Source organism: Centrocercus urophasianus, unplaced genomic scaffold, assembly GCF_019232065.1.
Source record: "Centrocercus urophasianus isolate 14NV4802_14NV808 unplaced genomic scaffold, USGS_Curo_1.0 seq_11, whole genome shotgun sequence".
NCBI classification, from domain to species: domain Eukaryota; kingdom Metazoa; phylum Chordata; class Aves; order Galliformes; family Phasianidae; genus Centrocercus; species Centrocercus urophasianus.
Genome location: NW_024884253.1, coordinates 69,399,917 through 69,418,069, shown reverse-complemented (window position 1 = coordinate 69,418,069; position 18,153 = coordinate 69,399,917). Strand labels below are relative to the sequence as shown.

Below are 18,153 nucleotides of genomic sequence, written 5' to 3'. Positions count from 1 at the left end.
ACTCTGGAAGATCTGTGATTTTTATCTTCTCACTTCCTTTCAAAGGAGCTGATCAAACGTTATTTCTTATACTTCAGACAGAGCTTGGGATCAGTGCCCCATAGATGCAAACTGCAGGAGCAGATGAGCACTTCTTTTCTTTGACAACCTGGTACGTAAATTTATGTATCAATTCTTTATTGGGTAGGAAACAGCAGGGTCCCATTACAATCTGGTTATAATAATGAAAGCTCTGAGACCACAACCGTGATTCATTTATTTTTATAACTTTGTATTGTTTCTGCTGTTAGTTGCAATTTCTCTTCTATCTGTGTTTTCTTTAAAGTGCAAAGGTTCACTGCTCGATAATCAGTTTTCCTTTAAAACTTTAGTTTCATTTCAGTCTTTTATACTTTGCTAAAAACATATTTATTACATAGTATAGAAGAAATAACATCTTTGGGGTTTCTCTTCCTGCAAGTTTTAAATGTAGCAATAAAGCAAGTTTCTTATAGCACGCCTAGACATTTGTATGTCTAATACATAAAATTCTATTGCACTCTGAAGACATGACGTACACAAATTTTCCTCTTAACAATAACCTACCTTTCTGTTACTACAATTCTTGTCTCAGTCACTCATGCTGTACTTTTCTTGTGTGTGTGTGTCACCAACCCTAAACCTAAGTTAAGTGAGCCAGAATCAGTAAGCAAATGGTAATTTGCTATGGCTGTCTCATATTCTTCAGTAATTCCATAAGCAATCAGTTTCCTCACTGGTCAAAATCTAATCATCTCTATATATGTGTGACAAATGTATGATTTAAACTTCTAACACTAAAGATATCAGCTTACAATCAGCTCTCTGTAATGCTCAGATTTTAAGGATGTTAAGAAGAATTGATAAATATCAAAACATAATGTAGTGTTTATTAATCACTATAGCAGCAAGATGCTCAGGTTAGCCAACACGTGTCTTTATCTGCCATGGCCTGTTTATTCCAATTTTGCTAATATTTTTCTTCCAGAAATATTTTCACGAGTGACTCATTCTGAGTCTTGGCCTTTCTTTATATTTGGCATATTCCTATCCTAATTTCTTAAAAATGATCACTTCCACTGCTGTAGTTTTGTACGCATGCTTATGGACTGAATGCTTTCTCTTCCTCACATATATATTAAAATGTAGATTAAGTTACATTATTAAAGTGGATTATGCATATATCTACAAAATAGACATCTTTGCAGGTTTTTTGTAATTTATATCTTTCCCTTTTTAGTATGTTTGCTTCTATAAATCTCAATGCAATATATAAGCATTTTTAAAAATTACTTGCGTTTAAAATGAAAATAATGTTTAAATAATTTGCTTTATGCTTACTTATCCTCTTTCAAAATATGATTACAAACACATTTTTCCTAATCCATGCCTGCTTAGTTTCCCACTTTACCTGTCATGTCTTATATTAGAAATACTTATGATCAACTCCTAAAATACCTAATCTTTTATATGGTATCTAAGAATGGTTCTCATGTTTCCTTTCTATTTTTCTGTACATATTATGAGTTCTAACACTGGTAGTGAACAACCTCTTAACTTCTTGTCGCAATACTGTCATTAGAAATGTGTTCATAAGCTGGTTGCAGAGGTAGATTTGCAGGAGAAAAGCAGCTTCACCTTGGAACTTGCACACGGAGTTCCCATTCTGAAATCAGAGTATTTGCAGTTCTGATGGACTTGCCAGTAGTAGTTACTACATAAATACAAAACTGCTCCACAGAAGGATGTTCATGCGGCCCTTACCTGTGGTCTGTCACTAACCTATGATCAAGAATATAACTCTCCCTGTGCTATTAGTACTGCAAGAGGATCAAGATAATTGCATTTTTAGTACTGTCCTTTCCTGAAACTATGCATTTCTGATTGTGCTCTGGAATCGAGTAACAGTTCACTTTAAATTTTCATTTAATCTGAAAAGAAAAACCTTTTGCAAATATCTTTCTCCATTTCTGTGCTTTGTGCAGAAGAAAATGAACATGGTGTGTGATTTTAATGCAGTGAAACTTCTAAAGCCTTTTAATTGTTTATAATAACAATTAATTGTTATATAATAACAGTTATGATAATGTATAGAAAAAGACTTATGAGGTCAGAAAACAGCTGAGATGTAGATTCTGTCTGCACACCCAAAGAGGGGGAAAAGAAGCCGTAGCTAGTATTGTTTAAATTTCAGTTCTGACTTTATATTCCTAAACGTCTATCTATTTTATTTACCTCTATTGACAAAAGGATAGTTAATACAGGGAAAGAGAGTGACAGGGGGCCCATGTAAAGTCACTGGTCACAAAGTAAGAAATATACTTGTGACTTATGGACGTTCTTTCTAGAAAGCAGAAAGAAATCAGAGTGGCTTGTGTTGGAAGGGACCTCAAAGCCCTGCCAGCATCAACCCCATGCTATGGGCAGGGCTGCCACGCACCAGCTCAGGCTACCCAGAGACCCATCTGACCTGACCTTGAGCACTGCTGGGGATGGGGCACCACAGCTTCCATGGGCAGCTGTGCCAGTGCCTCACTGCTCTCTCAGTGGAAAAAACTTCTGACATAAAATCTAAATCTCCCCTCTGGTAGTTTAAAACCATTCCTCTTGTTTATCACTATCAGACTGTGTAAAAACTCTGTCCCCTCCTGCTTGTAAGCACCCTTTAAGTACTGGAATGCCACAATATGATCTCTCTGGACCCTTCTCCATGCTAAAGGAGCCCACTTTCTCAGTCTGTTTTCATAGGAGAGGTGCTCTAGTCATCTGATTATATTTGCAGCCCTCCTCTGTTCCCTTTCCAAGAACTCTGCATTTCTCCTGTACTGGAGTCCCCAGGCCTGGGCACAGTTCCCCTTGATGGGACAAGGTGGCATGTTTGTTCAGTAGTTATTGTAGCTGCTATAGCTACAGGTGGTATTTGGTATGGCTTGGTATTGTGCACATTTGGAAAGGAAATAGCACTGTACCAGTGTTGTAACTTTTTCCTACTGGAGAGAAATAATCAGGATTTGCTAGATGTATCATAAAGAGATGATCCATTCAGATCTAAACTGTTATCCGTGAAGATTTTGATTTCACATACCCACTGTGACCAAAAAAAAATCTTTTCATTTTGGAGTTAGGAGACAATGACTGATTTATTTATTTATTTATTTATTTATTTATTTATTTTTTTACAGTAGTGATCAAAAAATAGCTGCTATATGATATATGGAAAAATATTGGACAAAAGCATGACCAAGATGGTTATCTTGCTGTCTGTCGAGATAGTTCATAAGCATAAAATCACTGAGAACCTTAAAAGAAAAAAAAATCATAAATGTATCTGCAATTTTACATGTGATTTTCATTAAGATACAAACTCTGTAATTATGTATGAGAACTCATCAGTTAATCCATATTTGAATTACTATTCATTGTAACAGTTAAGGAGGTTAAGCATGTGAGCAAATAAACTTAATTGATTTTTTTTTTTAAGCTCTGAACTCGGAGAAAAGGCACTACAGCAATGTTAGTCTCTTTGTGACTATGAATACAATCAAGTTTTCACACTATATTTCATGTTCTGTTTCTCAAGCATTTTCACACACTTGAAATAATTTAATTTCAAATACTAATGACTCAAGAGAAGAGAGTGTTTTCCTTACCTTCACAAACTTCAGTTAACTCTCCGGATTAAAATAATGTGGTAGATGTTTCTACCAAGCAGGTCAAAGGTTTAAAAACAAACAAACAAACAAACAAAAACCACATTTCCTTCTTATATTATCCCCTTTTAATTTTTTTAAAGTTATTGAATCTTCTTCAGTATCAAGTCCTTCTTAAATATATCTTCATATGCTTTCTGCAGTAGGTTGCATATGCAATATGACCCCGAACGCAATTGAAGAATACAGATTTGGGAAAAGTTTGTAAGAGATGATCTTCATTTCAAATGGTTATAGATACGTGTAAACTGGAATTCAATTTCCCAGACACTTACGAAATATCCATGCTTTAAGTATTGATATATAAACATTTGTTTTGTACTTTCCTAAAGTTTGAAGTGACTGTGATAATTTGAATTTTAGAGTATAGAACTTTGGAAATCACTCTCCTTTAGCAATGAAACTAAAAAGTAAAAAACCATGCAGTCTTATTTCAACAATTTTGTAGGTGATTTCATGAGGTTAAAAAATGTTTTGAAATGTCAATCTTTAATTGATGTCAATGCTTCCAGCTACTGGTGGAGGGTCGCAAATTGTTCAGAGCCAGTGTTTTTTCTTTGGCTCATGCAGTTGAAGCTGGAAAATCATCTGATTTTTCCAATTAGAAGTGTTAAGATGACAAGAAATGAACAGAACAAGGACACTGTGTATGATTATAGGTGGTGGATAACATTACCTGCAAATTAGACTGTGTAAAGCTTTCAAGTGTAGTGCAAATGGCTTGAGTTTTATGATTAAGTGTAGAAAAAATTGTATCTGTTCTCCTGTGAAAAATGAGGCTTTTTTAAATAAAGGTGCAGTCAAAGGAGTAACCTGAAATTTTGCCAGGAGCTGGCCTTTGCTTCTTTTGTTAATCTCATTGAAGCCTACTTATCATTAATCAAATCTTCAATTACAAATAGAGTGCAGATAGAAGTCCATGGTGGCCGTGAATGACTTCCTGCATCTTAACAAGTGAAAGATAACTCTATATCAATCAAGATAGCTTTTCTCAGTTCGTGGTAATAAAAAGACCAAACAGCCTGATGTTCTATGAGGCTACATCAGAAAAATTACATTTCCCACCAATCTGAGCTCTAGAAAGAAAAACTAGCAGGTAAACTAGCAGGTACTTTGCCTCAGATCAGTATTCCCACTTACCTTGATGTCAGATATATCGTGGAAGAGTAAGACTGTCTACACATCTGTGGCTTGTTGAAGTCATTAAAAGCAGGAAGTAGTTCCTAAAATGACTGGAACATGACCAGAACATGTAAGGATGTAGTGCATTATTACAGAGAGTGGCACAGGTTTGACACTAATGAGCATCCACATCTGCCACGCTGTGTGAGCAGTGAAACGAACCCAGAGGTGGGGGAACAACTAAATGAGGGGAAAATAGTCTTGCTGTCATCTTGTCTATAAGAATTTTTGAAATCTCCACAGAAGGATTTTTAGGAATTTCTAGGTTTTTAACTTTTTCTAAATCTCCTCAGCATTTTCCAGCATGTAAAGGATGACTTTACCACTTACCAATATTAATCTTACAGGAAGAATTCCATCTTCTTATAGTTGTTAACTGGCATTATAAACACTTCTGTCATAATATAGAATAAAAATTCTGTCTTAAAAAATTGTGATACTCAACCAGAAAAAACATTCAGCAGAAGTCTGTTCAGCTCAGTGACAAGTATCTAAACTTTAAAGATGTGTCCAGCCCATGGGCTGCTTGTGGCTCTAGAGAGCTAATAATTTGACCACAAAGGATTGTAAACTTTTAACATTATTATGTTATGGTTTTTTTAAAGTTATATTTTTAATGAGTCAGTTCTGCGTAGCTTCAGTGTGACTGGTGTAGATAACAAAGGAACATTGCAGAAAGGAGGGTGCAGTGCTAATTCTGCCTTTCATGCCCACCACACGTTCAGTTGAATTGCCATATGTAATACATGCAGGTTTCACATGCTTAAGCCAGTTGGTGAGTAAAATGCAGTCATTGCTGATAGCAGTGTATCAACCTAGTTATATGTGTTTGTGACTGTGAAAGCATATATTTTCCCTTATTAAGCAGACATGTAAGTTTTCTTGTTTAATAATTAAATTTGGGTTTGTGTCTTTTCTTAAAATAACTTCATAACAAGTTAACTGCATTAAAAAATGCCCAGAATTCTCATCAATACTTCAAAAAGCTTACAAAAAATTTAAAATATTTTGTGATGTATTTTTGGTGGATTTGATTGATTGTTTTTTTGTGGATAAATTAAACGTCTTCAAGTTGAAAATCAACTTACATATAATGTGTTCCAAATCATAACAGTGTTTTCCATAATTTAAGCTTTATTTCAAACACAAATTAAGGCAATTTTTTAATGCATTTCGATATGTTAAACACATTCCTTTGAACAGTGAAACAGAAAGCATAGCTGAATATTTTTCAATACAGGAATTTGGGAATAGTTTTCAAGATTTCTCAAAAAAATTTTTTTTTGTTATATTCTGCAACTTAATTTTAAGTTAACGTATATACATTACCTGTGAATTTTCAAATGGAATATATGTAAAGTTGCAATCACACTTTCAACTCAAAGAAAAAATTGATCTTGTCTCTTTAGTAGACTTTTTAAAGCCCTATTTTACCAGGGAGGAATATCCCTCACTTCCTAATTATGCCTTTTTATAGTCTTTGCTCTCTGGCAGTATGTACATTTATGAACAGCTATTTTCAAAGATATGAAGTGTGACAACAGAGAAATGTCATCAAAATCCCTGATGAACACCTTGATAACTCACTGGTAGTTGCAGCCATTTCCATTGAGCTAGACACTGATGCATTAGTTTCATAAAAATGGGGTCAAATGTTCCACTAGTTTTGTTGCCTTTTTTTTTTTTAACATTTTAATAGAAAAATATAGAGAAAGAAAAGTAGTGTTTCTTAATGTACACTGAATCTTATATATTTTTATTTATATAATTTATTTATATAATTATATATTTATATAATTATTTTATATGTGGCCCAAGATAAGGCTTCACTCAAGTGAGGAGGAATTTGCTTTGTATAGAAACAAGTATTTACTGTGAACTCTTCAGAGTATTTTTTTTTTTTTTTTTTTTTAATTTTTAAACTTCTTTTGGTTTTTTAGGACCCCAAATCTTATGGTTGTTTAATGTAAGTGTGACTTTCATATCATTTTTCACTTTATTGACTCGCTTCTTACAATATAAGTTCAACATTATTGTGTGATCAACTGATAAGTATTTTCTCAAAAAATTAATCTCCAAGCCAAGAGTCAACAGCTTAATAATGGAAATCTACAGACTATGGATCTGTAGTCTAGTTTACATTATAAAATAAATCAGAAGCTTAAGAGCCTATAAAGTTTATTCTAATTTCTTGAGAGTAATAAAAGGAAAAAATGAAGTAATAAACTGAACATATGATGATTATGCAACTTTGGACTGAATGAGTTCTCTATGTAATAACTTATGCTATTCGCATTTTGCTTTGTAGCATATTTATTTCAATTTTTATGACACTGCATAATCATGAAGTAGGAATTGAATCACTCCATCCAGGCACATGGAATCTAAGCTCAAGTACAAATATAATTACATACTATGTTGTAATGATGTGGTCATTATATTGAGAAGAAAATGTTATAAAACTTTAAAAACCTTAGTAATATCTCTTCATTCAAAAACATGTAATTGAACAGATTGTGGGAGATATTGATATAGAAGTCACTTACCTCGCAGAAATATTCTTACAATTTGACAGCAAGTACAGAAAATTAATGTAATGTCATAATTCAGATTAAAAATATTAATTTTACTTGCTGCCAGATAGTTCAGGTAAAAGTACAGAAAGATGATGTTACTGACATTATGATCAATTTCTCTCTGCTCCAGCTCTTACTGCTCTTTCCCTCTTATAGTCCTGTATGGTGACACGTCTTCATCTCTTTTCCTGAAAAGGGAACAAAATCTAGTTGATATTTTACTACTGAAACAGTTAAATATAAAATTTTAAGAACTAAATATGAAACATGAAAGTTTTCATCTTTCTTTTTGAAGTAGATATTTATTTTCATTCATTACCCAAATTTATGTGCACAGTGCTAATTTACAGAGAGTTTCTGGAGTCAGGCATTGCTTCTCGTATCTCTTCCTCAGTTATGGAAATCTGAAATTCACAAAACAATCACTGATCTTTCATGGAATCATCAAGTTATGTTCTAAAGCATAGACATGCACCAGACCTTCTTCATCAATACCATTCCAGAGATCACTGAAAACATATAAAATTAACACTACAAAAAAAATATATGTATAAAAATTATGGTGCTAAAAATTCAATCAGCAATCTTGTCTTTCCATGTAAATTCCTTTGACTGAAATTCTACTGTACAAACAGAAAAAGGGGATAGAGGTATTTCTTTAAATGTTACTTTTTTCTCAAGAGCTTTGAGTCTTGAAAATAACTTGGATCATAAGTGATTCACTCATCTGCACGAGTTCTTTCATGACTCTGCAGAGGCAAAAAACTAGCTTATAAAAACATGAATTGGTGCAGCAACTGTTCTAAAGCAGGCTTTGTGGAGCATATAGCTCAGGTTACTTTGTATCTCTGTCAGTCCAAGCTCAGATTTATATTTTCAGTTTGTATTCATATATCACTAAAGATTTTCTGAAGTGAAGCATCATTTACCTTCTGCGTTATTTTTAGTAGTTACGTTGTGAGAGGCGTTACTAGAAGTTACTCTTCAGGCCTTTGAAGACTGCTTTCTCTTCACTCTTAAGATTTTACATCAAGCAGTTTTTTACCACTCCTATATTAATGTAAAAATGATTTTGCCCTTCTTGTTTTCAGATAAGAAAACTTTAAAAACTATTTTTAAAATGAAAGAAAAACAGTTTTCCATTATCTTAAGTGAACATTTCTATAGTTTTTAACTTGTAAATATGTGGAAAATCTGCCTTTCTCATGTGAAGGAAAAAAGATGCTAGAGAAAATTTTAATCAATCACATCCCTTCATTTAAAAAATGAACATGTAGAACAGAGAAGCAATACTTTGTTTCAACTTAGTGTGTTCTGGGCTACTTTCATTTTTTACAAAACCAATTTTCAATCACAAGTAACCAATATTTAAACTTGTTAATTCATTACTAATTATTTTAGTGTTAAGAAGCATCTATTTTAGACAGTAGCACCTGAAATGCTAAAAATTTGTTCACGTAGCAGCAGAAAAAGCTTATATAACAAACAAAATGATATAATGGAAAATCTTTGCTGTGACAATTTCTATCAGTTTTCAAATAGCCCATTAAAACTGGAAAGTGTAGATCTACATATGAAGTATGTTTTCTTTAAAAAGAACCTTTGGTGATTAAAAAAAGATAGTAAAAAATATTCTGTGATGCATGACCTTAATTCTTTTCAGAGAAATTTGTATATGAATATGTAAGTCACAAACTAGTAAATTTGCATGTTGTAAATACTGGAATAGAGAAAGAGGAAGTAAAGCTGTTCAGGGTAGGCCAGTAGTGCTAGGGATTTAAATGTTGTTAAGCACTGCATGGTATAAAATCTGCTGTTAATAAGCAGATCACAATGTTCAACCTTAATAATGGGTTACAGCTAGTCCAAACGTTTAACATGCAAATGTATGAATCCTTCTTTGATTTGTGGCTCAAAGCTTGCTTCCTGAGGTATTTCTTGTCATAAGACTGACTTGTCTAGGAGCTGAGAGATGGGTGTTGCCGTGTGGCAATCAACATCACTGTGTGGACAATTTTATACTTGAAAGCATTTGTTTGGAGCAGTTTGCCTTTGAAAAAGAGTGCCCAGGATTGTTTACTGGCAGAAGATCTAGCCTGTGACCAAATAACTCCAGCTTGCCTTGGGAGATTAGGAGATGATACCATCATATCCTGTGAAGGCAAGATACAAGTTGGTGCCTCCCTGCTCCCTCTTATCTACTGGCAAGGCCCAGAAGCTGAGAACAAAAGGAGTTCCTGCTGAGATCCAAAAGTGAGAAGCTGTCCCTCCAAAAAGAGCTGATTCAACCACTTTGAACTTATAGATAAATTTCTACTACCACTGGAAAGAAGTCACCATCATTGCTGTAGTCATCGATGTTGTCAACAGAACAACAATGCTGATGACCCACCACTGCTGAAGACTGTGCTACAAACCACACTGGATCCATGGTGGTGACTATCTCCCTCTTGCTTCCTATAAAGAACTCCTTGCTTCTTTCCTGTCTTTTCTATTGCCCTTCTTCCCTTCCCCATCACCCTAATTAAGATTTGTAAAAAACTGGTCGGACCAACATTTAAACCATTGTTTCTTAATCTCATGCCAGGTTTACAGGTATCAAAGAACCTCTTCTCCCTCCTATAAATTGGAATTCCTAAAGGAATTCAAACTACAGACCATCATGACGAAAATAATCACTGAATTTAGAATGAAAATTGTTTCCCTGGGTAAGTCCTAAACAAAAAATCTATGAAAATGAGAAGTCAGTTCTCAGTAAGCTTGGAATCAAGCAGAAAGTTGTTATTATATGCCAGTAAATTGTGCTTGCAGCTCAGAAAGCTGATTGTGTCATTGGCTGCATCGAAAAAAGTGTGGCCACCAGGTTGACGGAAGTGATTCTCGCCCTCTGCTCCACTCCCATGAGAACTCATCTGGAGTGCTGTATGCAGGACTGGGGCCTCCAGCATAAGAAAGACATGAATCTGTTAGAACAAGTCCACAGGAGGGACACAGAGGTAACTGGAGCAATGGAACGTCTCTCCTACAAAGAGAAACTGAAAACGTTGAGGTTGTTCAGCACAGGGAAGACAAGGCTCTAGGGAGACTTAAAGCAGCCTTCTAATACTTAATGGAGCCTACAGGAAAAATGAGGAAGGGACTGTTTATCAGGTAGCAAAAGAGTGTTGCAACAGAATAAGGAGGAACAGTTTTAAACTAAAAGGCATAGTTTAGATTAGACATTAAGAATAAATTATTTACAGTGAGAGTGGTGAGGCAATGGAACAGCTTGCTGGGAGAAATTGTAGATGCTCCATTCCTGTAGTGTCCAAGGTCAGGCTGAACGGGGATTTGAGCAACCTGATCTAGTGGAAAGTGACTCTGCACATGGCAGGAAGGTGCAAATGGATGATCTTTAACGTCCCTTCCAAAACTTACTCATTGTAAGGGAACAGCAGTATCAGCTCAATGTTCATGAGTCCATGGACCTGATGAGATTCACCCTAGAGAACTGAAGGAATTAGGAGATGATACTGATGAACCTCTCTCAGATGGGATAGGGCTCTGAGCACCTAATCTACCTGTAGGTGTCCCTATTCATTGTAGGGGAATTGGGCTTTTCTAATTCAAACTGAACTATTCCATTCATTATCTTACACTGTCAGTGACCTATGAGAAGTCTTTTTTTTCTGTTGCTTTTTACTTGATGGTTATAGGTGTAATGAATTGCATTAACTTTTGAATAAAGGCTTGGTGAGGGGGAACAATTTTCAGTCAAACAAAACTTGTTAATACACAATTATCACCTTCCTGTGTCAAAGCAAACTTTTCTTTTAAAATAAAAGAAAAACTTTTCTGTTTATGTGTCCCCCAAAAGCTATTTGCTCTAGTCAAAAAGCCCCATATATTGAAGTTTCTGATACAATATTCAATTTTAAGTGTTTGTTTTCTATTTTTAGACAGGATTAAAATTGCCATCTGTGTCCCCTAATTTTCTTTTAGGTGTGAATTCTACATCACATTTCATCATTAATGCAACGAAAGATGCAACACTTAAAATCTAAGTAAATGATTTGCCTCCTTTCTTAGTCTTTAACTGGGAGATATCAGCAGTTCTTGTGAAGATACTCCCCTGAATTACGACTTATATTTTGATATCTTTACATTCTTCTTTGAGTCAGCTCTCTTCTTTGCTGTTCTGCTCCAATATCCAACACTCTTGAGGTTGTTTCACCGTCTAAGGTAAAGCAGCTGGTAAATCCCTGAAGCAGAGAAGTTCAGATGCAGGCAAAGGGGTGACTGCTGGGATCAGCAGCCTTCAGGCAGAATGGACATGAGCTGCACCGTGATTTATGCCTCTGCCTGAAGCAGCCTTCCAGCAGGCTCTGCTCTCCCACACGCAGCCCGTGCTGGGTCCAGCAGGATATAAATGCAAAGGTCAGTGTTCCTGGAAACAGGTCTCATTGTGTACCTACATGTTTAATCCGCCACTGAGATGATACAAAGAAAGGCCCAGCAGAGTACTAAACTTCCCTTGTGTAAAGATTTATTGCTGAGGGACATAGAAGAACCTCTTTTCTGGCAGAGTACTGGTTCTCACCACAGCACTGAGCAATGTCATTTGAAATTGAAAATGTCAGAATTCCACACTTTAAGCTGCAGCTCTGTTGTAGCTAAGCAGTTGTTTATTATCTTGACTTACCTCAGTCATTTGATCACATAAGATGAAAGTCGCAGTCCTTTGCATCCCTTTGGGGCCTGAAATGGTCACCACGCAACCCAGAAGATCTAAAGACTGGTTCATGTCTTTGTAACCTCAAGCTCATCCTTCTGTCTCCCTCAAAGGTATCACAGTCTTCACTCCAGTTGCCCTTCCCAGAGGCAGGGAGGTCGGCAGGAACAGAGCTCTGAGTTGGGCATAGGTGTTGCATATCGCTTTGGTTGCTTTGCTTGAGGAACAGAGGTGAGTTTGTGCCAGTGGTCAACTTTTGGCAGCCAGGAGAGTAGCTCCATAAAGCCACAGCATCTGAAGGTGGGAAGAAATTTCCAGAATCATCTTTCCCTTTCCACCTCTGCAAAACAGGAGAAGTGCTTTTGTCTCACATGTTCAGGGTATAGTATACCCATTACCGAAATATGTTCTTTCTAGGTATGTAGGAGGTTTCACTATAGCATACAGTTCTATTCTAACTGTATAAATGGTCTCTCCTATGAATTGAACATTAAAAATCCATTTCATGTCCCCTTGGACAAATACCAAACAGCAGTGTTTTCTTTTAATGAAGAACTGAGTCATTCATGTCAGTGACCTAGATAGAAAATGTGCCTGACCGTATCTTTTTTGATATGTCTGAAATGAAAAACAGGACTGCTGTTGTCTTTGGATATCTGTGTAATAGTAAATATATATTCATTGATGTTAGAAAAAAAAATATAAGCATTTTTAAAAACATGGACTCACAAATATTTTTCTTTTATGAATATATCATTGCCCTAAATAGTAGAGCACTGTCAAACTTGAATATGTTTTTTTCCCAGAAGTCCATGCAAATGAGTGCTTCCTACAGCTCCTTTTACAAAGCTGCCTTAAAATGTTGCTTTTATGACAGAAAACATCTGAAATCTAGTTAAACTCTATTGCCAAACACTTTCACCTTTATAAATATGGTATGATTGCTTTGGTTAACTGGTTATTCATAATCTGTTGTGGATTCTTCTAAAGTAATTTTTATATGTGATTTTGGGAGAATCAGGTATTTCAAACCATATGTATTGATAATGAAAGTAGGGGAAAACTCAATTGCTTTTTCCTTCTTAAAAGCACTGAGTTTTCATGTAACAGCCATGAAGACCACTTTCTTAGAAGAAAAGAGCTGGCACTCTGGCAATGCTGATGTCATGGGACACTATGCAGGGGAAAAGTGAGAGCTGTTGCCCCCGTACATCTCCGTCCACAGCTGCTAAGGAAAGGTCACTGCCAAGAATGATTTCACCCCATATATGCTTATAAATTATGGTATCCTTTGGGATAAAATGGCCAGCATACAACTAGACAAATAAATAACAAGATGAACGGTTGTCTGACAGGTCAGGATCAAGGGGTCATAGCAAATGAGGCTACGTCAGGCTGGCAGCCAGTCATTAGCAGGGTTTCGCAGGGCTCATTTTTTGGGCCCCTTAGATACAGGACTTGTAGATACACTATGTAAGTTCGTGAATGACACTAGGATAGGAGGAGAAGCTGTTGACTCTCTCAAGGGTGAGGAAGCCTTGCAAAGAGATCTGCTGCCATTTGGGTGCCACAGTATAGGAAGGACATAAAACTATTACAGAGCATCTAAAGGAGGGCTCTGAAGACAGTGAAGATATGGAAGACAAGACACATAAGGAGTAGCTGAGGTCCCTTGGTTTGTTACAAGCAGGAAGGAAATCAATTTTTAAAAAATGGGTAGATAGTGACAGGGCAAGGCAGAACAATTTTAAACTAAAAGAGAGGAGATTTATGGTATAGATGTCAGGAAGAAGTTATTTACTCAGAAGATGGTGAGGCACTGGCATAGGCTGCCCAGACAACCTGTGGATGACCTGCCTGTGGAGACATTTAAGGCCAGGTTGGATGGGGCCCTGGGCAGGCTGATCTGGTGGGGAGCAGCCCTGTCTATGGCAGCTGGAACTAGGTAATCTTTAAGGTCCCATCCAACCTAAGCCATCCTATGATACTATGATTCTATGAATGAGTCTGTGTAAGAGCTCATTTTAAGGTAATAGACACCGTATGCATGATTTTTAAGTACTGAATGAATTTTACCACGTTTATGCAATATGGTTATCATTACTTTTCTTGTTTCACAGACAGTAGAAAAAAGACAAAAATGTTAATAAATGCAGTATAGGATTATGGATGAACAGTTAAGACATGGAAGACAGTTAAGTCAATATTTATACTTTTAAATGACTGGATTTTGAACATCCAAAAATACTGATCTATGGATAAGATTTGTTCTCCAACAGAACCATCAGTGAGCAGTTAACTGTATGTTCCTGATTAAAGACAATTAACTCAGACAATTAAAGATCTCTGTCACTGCACGTCCATATCATTGTACCACCAAAAATTTAGATATTGCCATGTATGTAATATTTCACTGGTATGTTTTCAGACACTCTCTTTTACAGTCCCTGTTTTAAAAGTAGGTGGGAAGGTATTCTGCATAGCTTCAGAGGACATCTCAGTCTGTTTTATAACACTGTATTTTTCTAAACATGAAAATGAATGTGAAGTTTCATTTCTACTCAAATGCAAATTACTCTGAAAACTGCATATCAAAGGATTTGCTAGAATATATGGAACAATGGTCCCACTGTATAACAATAGAAGTAATGCTTTTAAATAATACTGTGTCACCCTAGGATTATTTTTTTACAGTGTAATCTAAGTAATAAAGAATGATAATGCCTAGTAAAGTAATTCAAATTTTGATACCTATTACAGATTCTTCTATTAAAATAAGTCATTTTTTCCAGCATTTTTTCATAGTAGTTGCTGTAAGTCTCTTTGTCATTTACTTCTTCAGTTCTCATTTATATTCCCCAATACTGTCACTTTCTTCTTTTTTTTTTTTCTTTCTTTTAAAAGATGCTTGTAATCAATTTTTTTTTTTCTTTCCCTAGCAAACTCATTTGTTACCAGCATTCCACATTTTATTTCATGTATCATTTACGGCTTGCTGCATTGCAGCCCTAAAGGCACTAGGTAGGTTCTAAAGAAAAAAATCAAACTCTGGTAGCAAGATCCTTTTATATTTGTGGTCATGGTTTTCTTGAGAATGTTAATGAAGAATATCGTCCTAAAAGCATCTCTAGGATTTTGGTAGGGTATATCACAATGCAATCTTAGTAAACATCCCACAGATGTACATCAGAAAAAGTGAGAAATAAACATGTTGACACCCTAATCAAACACTGCATATTGGTGCACTGATGATACACAGAAGAATGCAGACACAGTAACTACGGAAAGGTCAATCAAGGATCAAAACAATGTTTTGGAAGCAAGAATGGATATCTGCAGTTGTTATCTTTAATAAATTCTTTTGACACAATGTCATATCACATGTGGGACTATTTCTCATAGTGAATAGTGATATACCTGAAAGTAAAAGTTTATCATTCAGTAAATCCACCTTAAAGGTTTGTCAGAAGGCATCTTGAGGAATACCTTTTTCATTTCAGTATCTCTGTGCATCCGTATTTTAAGAAAGTCTGATGCTACAGGGCTTGCTTCAAAAGTAAGGCCTCCTATTTTATTACGTTGGCATACAACGAGGCAGATGTTGGTGTTGTGGCAGTAGAGATTGAACCTTCCCACCAGTATTACGCCACATTTTGCTGCTGTGTGATGAATGCCAACAGAGCGGCAGTCTGACACAATGACATTAGACATGGAAGTGCATGTAGAGCAAAAGTGTCTTTGAGTCCTCCATGTGGAAAAATCGACCCCTGACACTTGTTTATGGAGATCAAACAGTGGATGTGAGCACAGTGAGGCAGTGGGTGGTGTGTTTCAACAGTGACTACAGCAATGTGGGGCACAGGCCACATTTAGGTTGGCCATACAGATTTTGATGAGCATGGCATGCAGGTTCTTGTTCATCACAGGCAAAAATGCATAGCTAACGGTGGTGCCTATGTTAAAAAATAGTGTTTCATAGTCAAGAATTTGCTCTATTAAATAGTGTTGTTGTGTTCATTGTATCTTCTGTAGTTTTTATGGAAATAAATAGGAGGCATTACTTTTGGAGCAGCCTAAGTACTTTCTTAATATTAGACATTCCAGATAGTTAAATACAAATTTTCACAATACAGATCACTGTTTTGTTTGAGGTTTTCTGTTTCGTTTTGATATTTGTCTTTTTTGTTTATTCCTCATTATCCATCAGCACAGCATTTGGTCTCAATTACAAGAGGATTATGAGCACAAGATGGAGAGAACTGGCTTTAGTTTTGCTTGTCTACCTACTGTCTACCAGGCTCACTTAATTGTGTAGTTACATAAGCTATGTTCAAGCATTAACATAGTGTATTTTTGAATACATCCATTCAATAGTTCAAAGTATATATGAGCTGCTTCAAAAGAAAACAACTGCATTCCCAATGAAAAAAAAATCAAAAACAAAAGTGAAAACTCAAAAACAGGGGTTTCAAGACAGAACAAACCAAATCAACCAAGGCAATAAAACAGAAAACAAACAAACAAAGCAAAAGCCAGTGTTAGAAATCTTGGGAAAGTAAGAAACTTTAAGAAGTGCCCTGAGTTTCAAGATCATTACACATCCAGTTATTAAAAAAAATTAACATAGTCCAAAATATTTTGTACTGTTAAAAATTCCTTAATACAAACTGATGGACACTGAGATGAGCCAACCTAATATTTTCAGTTTTCTCCTATGAAATATTTACTGTTAAGTAGATAAGTAACTTATATATTCAAGAAGTATTTCAGCATTTTGGAAATCCAAGATGTTTTGAGGAATTAGTGGTCTGCGTACACTGAATAAAACTGTACTTTTTTTTTCCTTTAGATATGATTAATTTTTGATTGCTCATGATATTGATGAAATATTAATGAAATACTTTTAATGGGAATTTAGCCTTTATCTCTACAATAAAGTGACTCTGCTTTTCCTAATTCTTCCTAAAAACAGAGTTCTACAGTGCCTGTATATTGAATCCTAAGTTACCATCTAGCATAGCTGGACAAAAATGGCATTGAGCAGGAATGGATTATAATGTTGTATTTGTTTTTTCTCTTTACCTGAGCAGTAATGCACATCCCTCTGGACATGTATTAGAGGAATTTAAATTAGAGGAAGCAGCTGTTAAAGTTTCAGGTATTTGAATGATACTCTTGTTGTAAAGTCAAGGTCATCACTTCACAAATTAATGAAGCATTAAAAAAATAACAAGACCAAACTGAACAAATAGCTTTTCTTTTTGTTATCTTATGAATAAAAATATAATTTTTTGAGAAGCAGATCCCAGAAAAGACACTGATGTTGAATTGTAAAGCAATATCTATATGACATTGCAGATACTAAAATTTTTCCAGAAATAACTGAACTGTCAGTTAATGAGCCTTGAAACTGTCCTGGGAAGAGAGAGCATACTCAAATAACAGCCATTTTGATTTTTGATAACAGTCATCACATACAAGAGAAAAACAGAAGGAATGCATGGAACATTATGAAAACCTAGTAGAGAAACTGGAAGATGAAGAAAAATTCAGAAGTTTAGAGAAATAACTGTATACTGCAGAACTTGATCAATGAGTTCGCAATAGAGATTTTATTATGATACCTTGTAATAATAGCTTTATTAAATGAAGCAAAGTTCAATCTTCTTATAATTTTACCTATTTCTAGGTATGCTCTTTTGCTGATGTGCTCACTGACTACTGTGATCCTTTCCTATATTAAGGGTTAGCTCCAATGCATTCATCTACTTGCACTTGAAACAGATTGTCTTCTCCTGATTACCTTTACTGCATCTTTCCTAAAAAATAAACCATATAAGCTTGCTATGAATGAAACTAATTTTTCTTTGAACATTTTTTTGTTTGTTTACTTCTGCAGTTTATTTCCAATCTCTTGTGCTGATTGAGCCTTTCATCCCCTCCTCCTTCCTTTTGC

General features: G+C 35.4%; 1 long non-coding RNA gene across 5 annotated transcripts in view; it reads right to left on the bottom strand.

Moving 5' to 3' along the window:
- Positions 1–3,184: 3,184 nt before the first annotated feature.
- The window catches only part of LOC122154979, a 34,596-nt gene continuing 19,627 nt past the window's right edge, over positions 3,185–18,153 (bottom strand). The window contains exons 2-5 of one of the 5 annotated variants that reach the window (XR_006167076.1): positions 12,168–12,537; positions 7,457–7,674; positions 5,241–5,304; positions 3,185–4,960 (exon numbers count right to left, since the gene is read on the bottom strand). This is a non-coding gene — a long non-coding RNA (uncharacterized LOC122154979). Of the gene's footprint in view, positions 7,675–12,167; positions 12,538–18,153 lie in introns of all 5 variants that reach the window. The other 4 variants (XR_006167074.1, XR_006167072.1, XR_006167073.1 and 1 more) reach the window with 4 other exon arrangements.